At 45.4% G+C, this 18,639-nt stretch overlaps 1 long non-coding RNA gene across 1 annotated transcript; it reads left to right on the forward strand.

The window, feature by feature from the left end:
- The first annotated feature begins 683 nt into the window (after positions 1-683).
- LOC121019462 (uncharacterized) lies at positions 684-13,964 on the forward strand. The gene is made up of 3 exons (XR_005785592.1): positions 684-1,027; positions 12,571-12,626; positions 13,782-13,964. It is a non-coding gene; the product is annotated as an uncharacterized LOC121019462 (long non-coding RNA).
- The last annotated feature ends 4,675 nt before the right edge of the window (positions 13,965-18,639 follow it).

Below are 18,639 nucleotides of genomic sequence, written 5' to 3' on the forward strand. Positions count from 1 at the left end.
GGCACTTGGCTGGCTCAGTTCGTAGAGCATGAGATTCTTGATCTCAGGGTTGTAGTTCAAGCCCCATGTTGGATGGTGGGGATCGCTTAAAAAGAAAATCTTTAAAACTGGGAACATAATAATGGGGGGGAACCCCAGACAGCAAAAGGAATGTAAGAATGTATACAAAGTTCTCCTTTTTTCTATTTTCTCAGAATGACACCATCGTTGCTTTTATCCACGTATCAAATATCAAATTCTTGTGGGGGGGGGAGGGTATTCCCCTCTTTGGCTACTGGCCCTAAACTCTGTTGAGTAATCCAGCCCTGATACAGCTCTTTTTTTTTTTTTTTGCAAAAAGTCATTTGCTCAACAAATATTGACATTTTGGTATCTGTCAATGCCAGGCATCACGTTTGGTTCTGAGACCACAAAGGTCAAAAGCAAAAATTCCAGCCTTCAAGGAATTTACACACTTGAGGGGAAGGAAGGAGCCTGACCGGCATGTCTCGTCCTAGTGTAATGAGCCCAGAGTGACCGGGTGTCCGGAGGGGATCGTGGCAACAGCACCGCGGCGGCTTCACGACTGAGGCAGTGAGTCAGTGAAGCTTGAAAAAGAGGAGCCACCTGCCAAGGCAAGGGGAGGGGGAGAGAATGCCCAGCAGAGGCAAAAGCGGGGGCGGCAGGGAGGGCAGAGCGTATACTTTGAGAACAGAAGCTGCCCTGGAGTTGAAGCTGGAAAGGTGGACCGGGACCAGGTCTGGGGGCTCCAGAAAGCCTCTTTCTAGAGTTTAGGCGCTAACGTGACGGTGTTGGGAGGCTGCTGGGCAGGGAAGCCTCCCGGTTGGAAATGGGTTGTTTGGGAAAATGTCCCCTGGCTGTTTCCGAGGAGGCCAAGCTGAAGGCAGCTAGACCAGTTCTGAGCTATTGCTGCAAGGAACGAGCCAGGAACGGAGCCAGAGGAAGGGGCGGCTTCGCTGGGCGTTCTGGAGTAGAACCAGCAGGACTTACAGAGGGATTATAGGCTGGGGAGAACGAAAGGGAGGAGGTAGGTTGACTCCTACGTGCCACGCAGGGCCCTGGGGTGATCCTGGGTGTGGAAAGCAGGTGAAGGGCTTCCAGAGGAGGGAGGCGGTAACCAGTAGGTCTGGGAACGTTGAGGCCCAGGGCGTGCGGATGTCCGGGTAGAGGTGGTGGGCTGGCCGCTGCAGGGGCAGGGCCGGAGTTCTAGAGAGAGCCTGTGGCTGTGCTGTGGGCCTGAGTGTCCAGCAGGGCACTGTGAAAGGGACACACTGGCCCTTCCTCAGCCCTGTGCGTTCACACCATGGTCTGTGTGTCAGGCCCTGCCCGGGGCATGGAGGTTGTGCAAATGGACAAAGACTGTCCAAAGGAGAACAAACAGATGGCTCCTTACTCAGAGCTGTCTATATAGGCTATAGCAAGCGAGTCAGCCCCCATTATTTGTGTTTTGGCACAGACTCAAAGGCAGACAGAGGAGAGGGAAAGCTTTATTGTTAAAAAAAAAAAAAAAAAAGGTGGGGGCAGGGAGCGCTTTGCTGGCTCAGTGCATAGAGCATGTGACTCTTGATCTCAGGGTTGTCAGTCCAAGCCCCATATTGGGTGTCAAGCTTACTTAAAAAATAATAATTAAAAAAATTTTTCATAAGTAAATGAAGGAAGGAAGGATCCAGCTGTGTCCCCAGTGGAGGCTGTTGGCATGGGGAAGTCAGAAGTGGGCTAACTAGAAGAAGGGCATGCCATGTGATTGGTTAGGGGTACCCATTTGGCTTTCTCTAGCTGGTCCTAAGCTAGAAGCAGAGATAGGAATTAGGGAAGCTGTCAGTTACTAATCAAGCCCTGGCCTTTGGGGGACGGTTGTTCCAGGGGCTGTTGTTTGGCTCCCAGGCTGGTTACTGTAGACAATGGGTTGGTTTCCTGGACTGCAGATTGAGGGTCAGAATTCTGTTTTTATATAAGGTCTGGCCAGTGTCTGTCTATTCAGTCTCTCAAGGTGCCGCAGTCCTTGAGCTACAGTCCTGGCCCTCATGGCCCTCATGAGTGCCTGGCCCTCATGGCACTTGCGTTCCCGGAGGTGAGACCTGCATGAAGCAAAAACAAGCAAATCTGTTATCAAGACCCTTCCACCCAGGGTTCAGTCCTTTTACTGTCCTTATCAACTGGTTCGTTTTTTTTGAAGACACTCAGCAAGGTCTCAAAGGGTCTTGATACTAGAACTCTGACAGGTTTTCAAACCTGAAACACGTTTCAAAACATGTATGTAAATGTTCATCCCAGAGCTATGTACAACAGTCCCAAGGGGAAACAGCCCAGATGTCTATCAATAGATGAAGGGATAAACAAAGTGTGGGATATCAATACAATGAAATATTATTCAGGGGCACCTGGTGGCTCAGGCGGTTGGGTGTGTTAGACTTTTGGTTTTGGCCCAGGTCATGATCTCATGGTTCGTGGGGTCGAGCCCTGTGTCGGGTTCTGTGCTGACAGCACGGAGCCTGCTTGGGATTCTCTCTCCCCCTCTCTGCCCCTCCCCCGCACACACACACACACACACACACACACACACACACACTCTCTCTCTCTCTCTCTCTCTCTCTCTCTCTCTCTCTCTCTCTCTCAAGATAAATAACGTTAAAAAAAAAAGAACTATTATTCAGTCACAAAAAGGAACGAAATGCTGGTCCATGCTACAATATAACCATGGATGAACCTTGAAAACATTCTCCTGAGTGAAAGAAGGCAGACACAAAAAACTACACAATGTATGATTCCACTTAAATGAAATGTCCAGAATTGGCAAATTGATAGGTATAGAAAGTAGATTAGCTGTTGCCAGGGGCTGGGCTGAGGGGAAGCATGGGAAGTGACTGCTTAATGGGTACCAGGTTTCTTTAGGGTGATGAAAAAAGCTCTGGGACTAGGTAGTAGTTAGGGCTGCACAGCACTGTGAATGTCCTTCATGCCACACAGTAGTACACTTTAAGGGTTTTTTTTTTTTTAATGTTTATTTATTCTTTGAGAGAGAGAGAGAGAGAGAGAGAGAGAGAGAGAGAGAGGGAGAGGGGGAGAGAGAGGGAGACACAGAATCGGAAGCAGGCTCCAGGCTCCAAGCTGTCAGCACAGAGCCTGATGCAGGGCTCGAACTCACAGATCATAATATCATGACCTGAGCCGAAGTTGGTCACTCAAGGAACTGAGACACCCAGGTGCCCCTGTTTTTTTTTGTTTTTTTTTGTTTTTTTAAGTTTACTTATTTTTGAGAGAGAGCGTGAGCAGGGAAGCAGCAGAGAGAGAGGGAGACAGACAGGTTCTGTGCTGTCACTGCAGAGCCCTATGCGGGGCTCAAACCCACAAACCGTGAGATCATGACCTGAGCCAAACTTGAATGCTCAACCGAGCCAACCAGGTGCCCCTAAAATGGCCAAAATGGTAAATGTAATATTACGTATATTTTATATACATGGTCAGTTCTGGAGATTTAATTAGATTAAAAATACTTATAGGCAAGGATTTTATTTGGTCAACTTTGCTCAAACAGAAGAAAATTCATTAAAAATGTTTTTAAATGTTTATTTATTTTTGAGACAGAGAGAGAGAGTGTGTGTGCGGAGGTGGGGGAGGGACAGAGAGAGAGGGAGACACAGAATCTGAAGCAGGCTCCAGGCCTGAGCTGTCAGCATAGAGCCCCACGCAGCTTGAACCCACAAACCATGAGACCATGACCTGAGCCAAAGTCAGATGTTTAACTGACTGACTGAGCCCCCCAGGTGCCCAAAATGCATTGTTTTTAAAGTGAAAATATCAGGGGCGCCTGGGTGGCTCAGTTGGTTAAGCGTCCGACTTCAGCTCAGGTCACGATCTCGCGGTCTGTGAGTTCGAGCCCCGCGTCAGGCTCTGGGCTGATGGCTCAGAGACTGGGGCCTGCTTCTGATTCTGTCTCCCTCTCTCTCTGCCCCTCCCCCGTTCATGCTCTGTCTCTCTCTGTCTCAAAAATAAATAAATGTTAAAAAAAATTTAAAAAAAAATTAAGTGAAAATATCAGCTCCTGGATATGGAATGAATTTCAAAAATGTAAAATATACAATATAGAAAAGACAGCTTTCACTCAGTATGGACAGTTCATTTTCTCAAGAAATCCTATTGTTATTTATGCTAACATAAATATTATTTCTAAGGTTATCTAGGGTTATTATTTCTAAGGCTTTTACATGATAACAAAGCCAATAGTTAGTGATTATGAGTATAAAGGTGATTTTGTATTTGGTCAATATCACAGTGTTCACATTTAAAAGATATCTAATGCAGAACAATGGCTCAGTTTGAATGATTGCAAATGACTTTAATGACATAATAGTGTAACCGCTTTAAGATAATAGCAATGAACTATTTTTGTTGTTGTTGTTGTTTAGGCAAATGACTCTGGTTCTTTTTCTGTTACTCATTGAAAAACAGTATCAATCTCACAAGGTGATGCCCAGTCTCACTTTCCTATGGGCTACAATTTATTCTCCACTTTCTAGGCACTGGGCTGTGGGCTATGCGTAGTGATCTAATCTACATCCTCACAATCCCCTGCTGGGTAGGATTTCTTTTCTGCATTTTACAGAGAGGTAGTATCATTTGCCCAAATTCTCTCACATAGTTAACACTGGATCCTAGCTTTCTTTCATTCTAAATCCTATTCTCTTAATTAGCGGTCTTATTCTGTAAAGGGACAGATCGCACATATTTTAAAGCTTTTCAGACCATGCAATCTCTGCTGCAACTATGTACTTACTCTTCATGGTAACACAAAAGCAGCCACAGACACATAAACAAATGAGCACAGCCTTATTCTGTGCTACAATATGGGCGCCGAAATTGTATTGATTTCCTATGTGTCATGCAACATTATTCTTTTGCTTTTTTCCCCAGCAATTTAAAAATGTAAAAGCTTGCAGGCCATACAAAAATAGACAGCAAGCCAGATCTAGCCTTATGGCTCTAGTTGGCTGACCTCCGCGTCTGATCTCTGCGGGGTCCCCAAATGCAGTGTGTACAGCAGAGGGCTAGATAATAAGGTGAATGGAACAGGCCGGGCAGTACGTTCGCAGTTAGTAGGGACTGTGAGTAACAGAAGAGGCGCTGGCTTCCTAAAGGAAGCTCTCAGTCTGTTCTTAACTCTCATTGCCATGTGTGAACGCAGCCCAGTATTGCCAATCCTTGCATGTTTTCAGAGGAAGGAAGCTGGAAATTCATGTTTGTCTTTGCAGTCTCTCTGTTTCAATATTAGCGGTGAATTTAAATTTCTGAAAGAAGATAGTGTCCATCAAAGCACATCTTGGATCAGACATGGCCCACAGGGTCCCTTGTTTGTGACCTCTTCACTCTGGTTGTGTGGGTTCTCAACCCTGGCTATTCCTGGAATCACTTTGGACTAAAAAAAGCTTCAGAGAAATCCCTTTGGACTAAAAACAAAAACAGAAACAAGAACTTACCCCCAGAGATCGGATTTACATGGTCTACAGTGGAGCATCTGCATATTTTTAAAGCACACCCAACCCTCTACCTCCCCTCCCCCCCATTGATTCTGAAGTGTAGCCACTACTTTCTCCTTCAGCCAATCACACATGCAAATCCCTGGAGCCCTGTACATACACACCAAAGGAGGGCAGATTTCCAGCTGCTTTTGGTCCAAAAGCCAGTTCACTTATGGGGTTCCTGGGTGGCTCAGTCGGTCGAGTGTTCGACTTTGGCTTAGATCATGGTCTTGCGGTTCGTGGGTTCAAGCCCCTCATTGGGTTCGCTGCTATCAGCACAGAGCCCACTTTGGATCCTCAGTCTCCCGCTTTCTCTGCCCTTCCTCTGCTCTCTTTCTCTCTCTCAAAAATAAATAAAACATTAAAAAAAAAAAGTCAAATCATTTAACATATTCCTGTGCCTGCCCCAAAGCTATTGCTTATGAACACTGGCCATAAGGGACTGGAGTCTTTCCCTGCTCATTAATCCTTGTACTTGTTAGAGAAAAATACCTCTTCTCGTCAGGGCTGAGGAGCAAAATCATAATGACCACTTGCCAGAATGCAGAGGGAACCGGTCATGGGGCAGATTTGGGAATAGTCTGATGGCAATTTTTTCTGCACACTGCCCTGCTCTGCTTAGAATCCTGGGGTACTTGAATCCTCGCTGTGGTCAAGGGAGCCCCACACACAGATGTAGGCCAGCTGCCTGACCCACTGGTCTCTGATAGCTTCTCCTGCTCTTTACGGTGGCCTACATGGTCTGGTCCATTGTATCAGTGAGGGTTCGACCCAGAATCACTATAGGTTATGGGATAAGAGATTCATTCTAGGAATTAGACCTCACAGAGCTGAAGGAGGAGTAAGGGAAAGAATGATTCAGGAGGGAAAGTAGGAGATCAAAGGAAGCACTGGCCAGTTGGTCTGAGCAGCCAAGCACATTTGGCCACCAAAATAGAACAGCCAAGGAAGGCTCTATGGCAGGCTGTGCCTCTGTGTTGCTGTTGCCACCAAGCATCTGGTGGTGGGACAGGGGCTGCTGTTGGTCAGGACAAGAGCTGGATGTAGAGTGGAGGAGAGCAAAGGCCAGTGGCACCTGCAGGCATCTCTGTATCTTACCATCTACCGCTTCATCCGACCACGATGACTTTCAGGGACGGTGCTGCTGCACCTGCTCTTGCCTCTTTCGGCCAAAGCGAACAGGGAAGAGGATTCTAGGAGACCTCTTTCCAACGTAACCAAGTTGACCAGTACAAACCACTCATCCCTGCATTCCTCTCTTGCCTCTTCTGGCCATCACCCTCTGTGATGGTTAATTTTGACCTGGGCCATGGGTTCTCCAGGTGGACATCTAGTTAAACATTACTCGGCAAATCTGTGAGGGTGTTTTTGGAAGAGATTAGCATTTGAGTCGGTAGACTGAGTGAGGCAGATTGCCCTCCTCCAGGTTGGCGTTAGCCCAATGGGTTGAAGTCCGGAGTGGAAAAAGCCTCAGGAAGAGAGAATTCTCTACCCCTACCTGAGTGTAGAGCTGGGACATCTGTCTCCTCTTGAGATGGGGACTTATACCATGAGCATTCCTGATTCATGGGGCTTGCCACTGGCCCCATTTCACACCACTGGCTCCTTTGGTTCTAAGGCCTTCACGTTTGGACTCGAACTACACCACCAGCTCTTCTGGGCTTCCAACAGATTGTGGGATTTAGCCTTCATTATCGTGTGAGCCAATGTCTTTCTCTCTGTCTCTCCTGTTGGTTTTCTTTCCCTGGACTAAGAACTCTGTTTCCTACACAGCCCTTCTTTAAGTCCCCACAAGTTACCAAGTTCCTTCCTACCTCAAGGACCTTTCATTTCCAGCTGGAATGTTCTTCCCCCACCAGAACTCCTCACCTAGCTCCTTTTTTCTCATCCCCTAGGGCCCAGCTAAAGTCACTTCCCCTGGACTTCCCATGCAAGTTATCTTCCTGTTATTCTCTCATATCTACAACTTGGGGTTGTATCCATACAACAAAGAGACAAGGCTCAACACTCAGCTTGGGGTTATATATTTACTTGTAGTATTTCTTTCTTTTGCCAGCTCTGAAGCTCTTTGAGGGCAAAGGTTGTGTCTACTTTGTTCACCATTATAAACCCAGTGCCTGGTATGGAGTAGTTCCCAAACAGACCTGTGAAATGGACACAGTGGTTTTGTTTTTTTTTAAGTGCTCTCTACACCAAACGTGGGGCTCAAACTCACCACCCCAAGATCAATAGTCGCATGCTCCACCTACTGAGCCATCCTGGTGCCCCTAAACGTAGTCATTTTCAAGGCCAGTGTTTGATAGTATTTTGGTGGAAAAAAATAAAAAAGATGGTCCCTTGCCTAATATGTGGTTTCATTCTGCTATATAATTTATGGTCTATATATGTCAAAACAAACCAAAACAAAAATTCTTAAAGTCTCTGCCAGAAGGCAAAAATTAATCTTACTGCCCATTAACCCTGTCGGGATCCCCCATTGGTCTGGTAAAAACCATTAGAGGTGATAGCTAAAACTTTGTGATGGAATTAACCAACTAGCTCTCAGCAGGAGTTTTAATGGCCACCAGGGGAGGTCTAGAAAATTTCTATGGCTTAATGGCCCACATACATTCACAGCTCTACATGTTTCTTCAGCGTCTACATTATTTTCTCTGTGAGAATGCTTTATCTGAACAGACTATTTTTCTTGAAAAAATATTTTTCCAAAAAAAATTCCAGATAACTATAATCCCAGTGCAGAGTTTTCTACCGCAATCCATGAGCTAATGAAGGCAAATAAATTGGTGGAATCCCTGAGACATATAGGCACTTAATAAATGGTAGTTTCTTTCTCCAGGGTTATTTTTCTGTAAGGATTAAACAGACTTGCAACAGGTACTAAATAAGTCCTAAAAATCTAATGTATAGTATAGTGAATATAGACCACAATACTGTATCATAATCATCAAACTTGTGAAGAGACTAGATCTTAGTTATTCCCACCACTAAAAGGAAATAATTATAGGTCCTAATTGTCAGTATACAGTGCCAATCATATGACAATACAGGAATGTGTCAAATCAACATGTTATACACCTGAAATTTACACAATGTTATGTATAAAATTTATTTCAGTTTTAAAAAATGCTACTTAACTCAAACTACTGGTTATGAAAATGTCCCTGAAAGAAAAGAAAAAGGTAGGGGCGCCTGGGTGGCTCAGTCGGTTAAGAGTCAGACTCTCGATTTTGGCTCAAGTCATGATCTCATGGTTTGTGAGTTCAAGTCCTAAGTCAGGCTCGGTGCTGAAAGAGCAGAGCCTCCTTTGGATTCTCTCTCTGTCCCTCCCCTGCTTGCCTGTGCACTCGTGCTCTCTCTCTCTCTCTCTCTCTCTCTCTCTCTCTCTCAATAAATAAATAATAAAGTAATTTTAAAAAATAAAAAACAAATTTTTTTTTTTTTTAGAAAATGAATAGGTAAGTAAAGGAATGTATTCGGAGAAGATAAAAATGAATGTTTATTTTAAAGTTTATTTATTTATTTTGAGAGAGAGCGCACGGAGGGAGAGGGAGAGAGAATCCCAAGCAGGCTCAGTACCATCAGCACTGAGCAAGACTCAAACTGACAACTGAGAGATCATGACCTGAGTGGAAATCAAGAGTCAGTTGCTCAACCGACTGAGCCACCCAGGTGCCCCCAAAATGAGTATTTTTTAAAAAGCTGCTAGGCCTTACCTCTGCTTTGTCTTGAAGCTTAGTTGTAAATCTCTAGCATGTAATTTAATGTAAAAAAAAAGAATTAAAAACTGGAAAAAAAAATTAAAAGCTAGCAAAAACATTACATGGATTTGGAAAATAACTCTGGGGTAAGGAGCTCAACATTTTTAGGAACGGCCCTGGATGTGGAGCTGCCACCGCCTTCCTCTTCCTCCTCCTCCTCTTCCTCCTCCTCTTCCTTATCCTCCTCCTTCTCCTCCTCCCTCTCCTCCTCCTTCTTCTCTCCTTCCTCCTTCTCCTCCTCCTTCTTCTTCCCCTCCTCCTTCTCTTCCTCCTCCTTCTTCTTCTCCTCCTCCTCCTCCTTCTCCTCTTCCTCCTTCACTTCCTTCTCCTCCTCCTCCTCCTTCTCCTCCTCCTCCTTCTCCTCCTCCTCCTTCTCCTCCTCCTCCTTCTCCTCCTCCTCCTCCTTCTCTTCCTTCTCCTCCTCTTCCTCCTCCTCCTCTTCCTCCTCCTCCCTTCCTCCTTCTTCTCCTCCTCCTCCCCCTCCTTCTCCTCCTCTTCCTTCTTCGTTTTTAGTTTTTTTATGTATTTTGAAGGGGGTGGGGGAGGACAGAGAGAGAATCCCACCCAGACTCCATGCTGGCAGCAAGGAGCCTGAGCCACCCAGGTGCCCTGGGCATACTTCCATCTTGTTCCCATGAGAGAATTCTTACTGCTCCCACCCCTTCTCAATGTTCCTATGGTCACAGCTGAGCTCTTCCACCCTTTGCCCTAGAAACAGAGCCACAAAAGCACCTCTGGAATGGAATCATGGGCTTTTACCAAAACAAGTGAGAATGTTCCACCACCATCCAGACTTGGTGGGAAATCTCCAGTTTGCCCAGGGCCAGGCATTCACCCTCACCATCAGCACCACCTCTCCGGGGACGAGGCCACCAGCGTCTATTCTACAGTGGCTACAACTGGCCTGAACTCTCCTAAAAGGAGCTGTCCACACAGAATGAACCAGCTGGGGAACTGACAAGCCTTGGGACATAAAGGTGGATCCTAGGCTGGGTGTAACTGGTTGACAGTCCTCTCTGGATGACAAGAGAAGGACAGCCAACATAGCTTCCAAGCACTGGTCATTCTTGCTTATTTAAGTACTTAAGTGAAGATCAGTTCCTCCCGACAGCACCCCTGTGTGTTCTCTCTTTCCCAGCCCACCAGCAGAATCAGCAGCACTTTGTTAGAAGTGCAAATTCTCAGGCCCCACCCACCGCAACTGAAATCCTGCAGGGTGGAGTCCTGCAATCTGTGTGTCTTAACAAACCCTGGGGGTGACCCTGAGATATACTAAAGCTTGCTCTAGTCTGGGGCAGTGCTTCTCCAACTGGGCATTGTACTAGAATCTCCTGAAGTTTTGAAAACTCCGAATGGCCAGGCTCCACCCATACATTTTAAATCAGAATCTGCCAAGGAGACTGAGATATCAGTAGTTCTCCCGGATCCGCCGGGGTGACTTGAATGGGCAGGCAGGTTTGAGAACCGGTGGTCAACTCTAGGGCCTGGAGGCCCAAGAGCATGGTCTCCGGACCTGCAGCTTCAGCACCACCTGGGAGCTTATTAGAAATGCAGAGTCTCAGGCCCCAACCCAGAGCTGCTAAAGCTGTCTGCACTTTCACAAGATCCCGGGTGACTGGGAAGCACATAGAAATGTGACAAGCACTGACCTGGAGAACAAAAAACACATCTGAAGTGTTTCTGACTTATAGATCAATGATTTACCCAATTGGGTCCAAAGGTTGTTGCTTTTGTTTTTCTGGTTCTCTGGTGACCCTCCCTCTCCCCCATCAGCGGATGCCCTGGTTGGGGGAAGGGAGAACAACCCGGAGAGAGGAATTAAATTCACTGAGCACCTCAAGGGGGCCCTGCAGAATGAGTAAGGAAGGAAGAAACGTTTTAATTAACATTTGGATGTGTTGTGGAGGTATACAGTTCACTAGATTATTATTTTTTTTTTTTATTTTTAAAAAAAAAATTTTTTTTTCAACATTTATTTATTTTTGGGACAGAGAGAGACAGAGCATGAACGGGGGAGGGGCAGAGAGAGAGGGAGACACAGAATCGGAAACAGGCTCCAGGCTCCGAGCCATCAGCCCAGAGCCCGACGCGGGGCTCGAACTCCCGGACCGCGAGATCGTGACCTGGCTGAAGTCAGACGCCTAACCGACTGCGCCACCCAGGCGCCCCTACAGTTCACTAGATTATTAAGCACCACATTATGTAATAACTGCTCCCAGGAGGCCTCCCCATGAGCCAGCTGGTTCTTACCCTCCCACCCTCCAGTTTCTTATTTCATTCATTTCTCACCATCGCACCAGATCACTACTGAATGATGTAGAAAGTGAAACCATGGCTGGCTCAGAACTGGAATAAATATTAACCCAGATTTATTATTTCTCTTTTTTTTAAGTTTATTTATTTTGAGAGAGAGGAAAAGAATCCTGAGCAGGCTCTGAACTGCCAATGCAGAGCCCGATATGAAGCTTGAATCCACAAACCGTGAGATCATGACCCGAGCCAAAACCAAGAATTGGACGCTCAACCGACTGAGCCACCCAGGCACCCCTATTATTTCTTTAAACAATGTGAAAAGAGAGTTTCAGATCAGAATGGGCCAGCTTTGGGGTGCCTGGCTGGCTCAGTCGGAAGAGCATGTGACTCTCGATCTTGGAGTCATGAATTCGAACCCCACAGTGGGTATAGAGATTACTTAAAAAAACATTGTTTTTATCAGGAGCAAACTTTAAAAACATTTTTTTAAAAAAGGTTGACTTTGACCAAGTGCAATAGAAAGTTTACTGCAATTTTTTTAACTGACAAGATTTTTGAAATTAACCCAATTTACATTTTTAGTCTTTTTCCTCGTCTTGAGAATTAGCCTTGGCTGTACACTCATCTCTGTGTGTATGTGTTTATGCACAGTCAGGACAAACACAGATTTTTAGGCTGCCTGTACTTCCTGGGCAGCAGGGTGTGGAAAGAGGCTGGGAGTGAGGATGCTTGGACCCCCTTCTAGAAGTCACTTTGCTGTGCAGAACCTGGCTTTCTCACTTCCATAAAGGCGTGTGACAGTTGAGGTTACAAATTCAAATGGCTTCAGAAGCCTAGGTGGAAATCTAAACAGAGTTTAGGGCATCACCTCCTCAGCCCTTTTCTCCTTGTTGACCTGTGGGAATGTGAGTTCAGTATTGTCAATTTCAAGAGAAGCAAAAAAAAAAAAAAAAAAAAAAATCTGGATTTTTTTCTTCAATTTCCCAATTTTTGAATGTTGGAAGCTCATATAACTTGATTTTGTTTTGTTTTGTGTTTTGCAGAAATTGGAAACCACTCAAAACATTTCTGAGGCCATCGACCACCTGAGGCCAGCCAGGTAATGACCTGTAGACTAAGTGGTATCCCAGGACTCTTAGAATTCCATGTTACCCCTTTAATGAATCTGTTGTTTTTGTGTAGTCATATCCGTGTCTCTAGTTCATTCTGTCAATAAATATTTGAGCACCCATTATAAGCCCGAAACCATAGTTGATTAAAAAAAAGAAGAATGACATAGGGTTTCTACCTTTAGGTAAGGAAATGGGAGAGCTCAATGAGATGCACCATATAGAGTAAGGCTTCCTGAATAATTACGCTTGTTGAAAAGTCTAAGGAAAGGCAGACCCAGTTCTCCAGCGAGACACACACTCTCTCTGAGGCTTGATATTTTCATTCTTTCTTTTATGTTTATTTATTTCTGAGACCGAGAGAGACAGAGCATGAGTGGGGGAGGGGCAGAGAGAGAGGGAGACACAGAATGAGAAGCAGACTCCAGGCTCTGAGCTGTCCGCACAGAGCCCGATGAGGGGCTCCAACCCACGAACTGTGAGATCGTGACCTGAGCTGAAGTCGGACGCTTACCCGACTGAGCCACCCAGGTCCCCCCAACAATTGCAATTTTTTTTAAAAAAAAAGCAGAAAACAGCACTGATGCTATGCAAATGCATCAGAGAAGCTCTTTCAGGTCTTTTCCACCAATGATGACACAAAGCCTTTTGCTCCTTGTGAGCCGTGCTTGAATTCTCAGGCAGGTTTAATTAGAATACCAAGAGCCAGAGTTGCATACTTGATGATTTTGAAGGGGGCTTATACGGATGTTTAAGAGTTTTTAACAGAGATGATTCTTGGTTTTTTAAATTCGTCGGGGCGCCTGGGCGGCACAGTCGGTTAAGTGTCCGACTTCAGCCAGGTCACTATCTCGCGGTCCTTGAGTTCGAGCCCCGCGTCAGGCTCTGGGCTGATGGCTCAGAGCCTGGAGCCTGTTTCCGATTCTGTGTCTCCCTCTCTCTCTGCCCCTCCCCCGTTCATGCTCTGTCTCTCTCTGTCCCAAAAATAAATAAATGTTGAAAAAAAAATTTTTTTTAATTTGTCTAATTGCACTTGAACATGTATAACTTTCCTTTTTTCCTGAGACAATTATTTCTAGCACTGATTTCACACTTACCCTTAAAGCATCATCTCTAGGCTGATGACTCTCAAAATCGCATTTCAGGCCACATTCTTACATATCCAGCTCCTAGCTTGGCATTTCTCCCCGGAGATCTCATACACATCTTGGATTTAACAGGCTCAAAACAGAACTTTTGACCCAAATTTGCCTCCTCCCAAACCTTTCCTATACCAATAAATCACACACTGGTTGCTCAGGTCAAACGTTGGGAAATATCTTAATTTTTTTATAAAATTTTTTTTTTCAACGTTTATTTATTTTTGGGACAGAGAGAGACAGAGCATGAACGGGGGTGGGGCAGATAGAGAGGGAGACACAGAATCGGAAACAGGCTCCAGGCTCTGAGCCATCAGCCCAGAGCCTGACACGGGGCTTGAACTCCCGGACTGCGAGATCGTGACCTGGCTGAAGTCGGACGCTTAACCGACTGCGCCACCCAGGCGCCCCATATCTTAATTTTTTTATATCACCCCCCACATCCTATCCCTCATGGAGGCCTATGTGCTTTGGCTCCAATATCCCATAGCATTATATATATTTTAAAGTTTATTTATTTATTTTGTGAGAGAGAGAGAAAGAGAGAGAGAGAGAGCGCGTGCACGTGGGTACAAACAGCAAGAGGGGCAGAAGCGGACAATCCCACGCAGCACGCAGGCTTTGTGCAGCAAGCACAGAGCCCCATGAGGGGCTCCATCCTTCAAACCATGAGATCAGGACCTGAGCCACAACCAAGAGTGGGATGCTTAATCGACTGAGCCATCCAGGCCTCCCAATATCCCACAGCATCGTAGGCAAAGTGTAATCACTTCTTACCATGTGCACACGATAGGTCAGTTCAAGTCACTATCACCTCTCCTCCAACAGCCTGCAAACTGATCTTCCTACCTCTCCCACTTCTATCCTTACACAGCAGCCAGAGTGATCTGAAAGCACAAATAACCTTTCTCCCTTCCTCACAACCCTCCAAAGGCTTTCCGTCGCCGGTGAATAGAACCCAGACGTATTACAATGCCCCACAAAGCTCTGTGGGATCTTGCGTCTGCCTCTTGTCCCCCAGACTGGCCTTACTTTTATCTGTCAAATATGCCAGGCTTGTAGCACCTGAGGGCCCTAGCCAGAAAGTTCTTCTCATGGCCTCTCTCTTCTCATCACTGTCTCCTCCTCAGAAAGGCCTTCCTTGACCATCTCTGGCAGACACTTCTCCACCCTTGTCCACAGAAATGGAACCACTTATTTTTAGCTGTACCCGTAATGGCCTGGCTTCCCTTGATGATTTATGACCATATGACTAAGTTCTGGCCAATGCAATCCAAGCAGAAATACAATGTGGCAGTTTCCAGGAGCCACCCTTAAAAAAAAATCATTGGCACATAGCCTTCCCCCACCCCCCTTTTTATTCATTCTACTGGCTGGAATGTGACATGATGGCTAGAGCTGGAGCAGCTGATGAGCTAACCCTAGAAATGGAGGCTGTATGCAGATCAATAAAATGGAAGAAGTCTGGATCCCTGAGGACTTGTTGGAGCAGGATTGCCTTCACAGAACTGGATAACTTGCTTCTGGACTCCTCCTTGAGAGAGATACAAACTTTTATCTTGTTTAATCCATTGTTATCTCCTTGAGAGAGAAACAGACTTTTATCTTGTTGAATCCGTTGTTATTTTTGGATCCTGTTACCAACTTACTTCCAATTGATGTTGGAGTCTCTGGCCAAGGCAGGCTTCTTTCATATTTATCCATATTCTTTTCTTTAAAGCACTTAGCATCTGAAATTGCCCTATATTGTTACTTATGCCTCTATTTATGTTTTTATTATCTATCTTCCCCCTTCTGTATTGTAAACTTCTTGAAACCTGCTATATCCCTTCCCCCTTGGAAGAGTGTCACATAGGTTCTTAGTAAATACTTGTGGAATAAAATCAGTGAATGAACACCTACTATGTGCCAGGGAGGAAAGATACAAAGATGATTAACACATGTTTCCTGTGTCCCTTATCTGAGAAACTTCACCATCTAACAGGAAAATAACTCTCTAGTCAGTCATTCTCATTAGATTCATCTAAAACAGTGGTTCTTGGGGCGCCTGCGTGGCTCAGTTGGTTGAGTGTCTGACTTTGACTCAGGTTATGATCTCACAGTTCATGAGTTCGTGCCCCGTGTCAGGCTCTGTGCTGACAGCTTAGAGCCTGGAACCCGCTTCCAATTCTGTGTCTCCCTCACTTTGCCCCTCCCCTGCTTACGCTCTGTCTCTCTTTCTCTCAAAAATAAATAAACATTAAAAAAGATTGATATAAGATGAAACGGTGGTTCTCAGCCAGAGGCAATTTTGTCCCCCAAAGGACATTTGTCAATATCTGGAAATATTTTGATTACAAAATATTTTATTTATTTGTTTACTTATTTTTGTAATCAAAATATTTTGATTACAAGCTGGGGGCTGCTCTTGCATCCAGTAGGTGGACGCACAGGACACTGCTAACCACCCTGTGAGGCACACGACAGCCCTCGCCTAGATAATTAGCTGGCCTCAAATGCCAGTAGTGCTGACGTTGATGGACCATGACCTAGCAAAGGTCAATGCCAATTAGATTTTTCAGAAAACAAGTTGTTTGGGCTGCATGAGAGTAGAAGCCATGGGGTGTGGGAAACACATGCCATGTGGCCTCTTTGGTGTTATTAGTGACAGTGTGGAATTAAGCCCCAAGTAGAGGTTGGCTGAGTTGTCACATTCTGCAAATCTCTCCATGGAGAGGCCAACCCCAGCTGTCAACTTTTTTTTACTTGTCACAGGGCCCACATTGTGAGGACACTATAAACTCAGAGCAGGTAAAATTATGTCCAGAACTCTAGAGTTCCACGCCAGCGAAGCTATTTGAACAGTATCATCATTAACATAAAGAACTCCGGCATGAATTTTCACTTCGCCTGATTTTCTCTGGGAGGCTGAGAGACCTCTGGGGATCTAGTGCTCTTTGTTGTAATACATCTCTTCTCTCTAATGGGTGAAATAAGTGTATCCACATTCATGGTCTTTCTACAAAATGTTATTTTCTGATGCAAGTAAACAAATGATAGATGAGAGTAGACTAAAGGGCCGGAGATAATGGAAGTGATAGTTCTGGGCCACTTCATATCTTAACCATATATATATATTTTTTTAAGCTTTCCAATTTGTTAGACATCGATGCATTCGGTGACTTTGCACAGTGGACTGAATCTCCCTGAGCCCCAGGTTCTTCGTCAGCAGACTCAGGGGTTGGATCAGACCATGACTTAGTTGTCTTCCACTCTAAGTAACCACAACGATATCTGTCACCTGTTACCGCCAGATAACTGATGGCTACCAATGCCTGGGTTTGAAGAAGTAAATTTTAAAATAAAGGAAAGATTATGGTGATTACTAGAATCAGTGTTTACCACCACCCTCACTGCGCCCTCTCACCGTGTTTTCAACAATAAAACATCACTGAGGCACCTGGGTGGCTCAGTCAGATAAGCATCTGACTTTGGCTCAGGTCATGATCTCATGGTTCTTGGGTTCAAGCTCCACATCGGGCTCCACACTCTTACCCTCTGTCTCTCTCTCTGCCCCTACCCCACTCACGCTTTCTTTCTTTCAAAAATAAATAAACTTAAAAAAAAAGAAAACATCAGCAGAGTCCTTAGAACAGTACTTCCTAAAATAAATTTATCAGAACGTAGGTCCTGAAAACGGGAACTCTATGTCAAAAAAACTGGGAAGTTGGGGCGCCTGGGTGGCGCAGTCGGTTAAGCGTCCGACTTCAGCCAGGTCAAGATCTCGCGGTCCGTGAGTTTGAGCCCCGCGTCGGGCTCTGGGCTGATGGCTCGGAGCCTGGAGCCTGTTTCCGATTCTGTGTCTCCCTCTCTCTCTGCCCCTCCCCCGTTCATGCTCTGTCTCTCTCTGTCCCAAAAAGAAATAAACGTTGAAAAACAAAACAAAACAAAACAAAAAACTGGGAAGCATACTAGAAGAGTAACAGTGAATCACTTTAATTTTTTTTTTTAATGTTTACTTACTTTTTGAGAGAATGAGAGACAGAGCGTGAGCAGGGGAGGGGCAGAGAGAGAGGGAGACACAGAACCCGAAGCAGGCTCCAGGCTCTGAGCTGTCAGCACAGAGCCCGACACGGGGCTCGAACTCATGAACTGTGAGATCATGACCTGAGCCGAAGTCGGCCGCTTAACCTAAGACTGAGCCACCCAGGCACCCCTCACTTTAATTTTTTTTTAAGTTTATTTATTTATTTTGAGAGAGAGAGAGCACAAGCAACAAGCAAGGGAGGGGTAGAGAGAAGAGACAGAATCCCAAGCAGGCTCCTCACCATCATCTCAGAGTCGGATGTGGGCCTCAAACTCATGAAGTGTGAGATCATGACCTGATCCGAGATCAAGAGTCATAAGCTTGGGAAGCCTAGGTGGCTCTGTCGGTTAAGCGTCTGACTCTTTGTTTCCGCTCAGGTCATGATCGCTTGGTTTGTGCATTGGAGTCCCACGCTGTCAGTGTGGAGCCTGCTTAAGATTCTCTCTCCCCCTGTCTCTCTGCCCTTCCCCCCTCACTCTTTCTGTCTCTTTCTCAAAAATAAATAAACTTAAAAAAGATTATAAAAAGAGTCAGAAGCTTAACTGACCGAGCCACCCAGGCACCCCTTAATTTTTTATAAACTCAGTGTTTTCACTTATTAGACTGGAGAATTCACTTTTTCTTGAATATTTCTTAGCATCCTACAGCACTGGTGTTCCTTGAAACACTTTGGAGACCCTGCCTTTCTATATGATGATCTTACCCTTTGCTCTGTACCCACTTCAGGAGAGAATGATGGTAACCACTGGGAAAAAAATGTCAAGGAAGACAGACAACATGCTTCCCAACATCCCTGGC

Source organism: Herpailurus yagouaroundi, unplaced genomic scaffold, assembly GCF_014898765.1.
Source record: "Herpailurus yagouaroundi ecotype Mexico unplaced genomic scaffold, PumYag 222, whole genome shotgun sequence".
Lineage (NCBI taxonomy): Eukaryota > Metazoa > Chordata > Mammalia > Carnivora > Felidae > Herpailurus > Herpailurus yagouaroundi.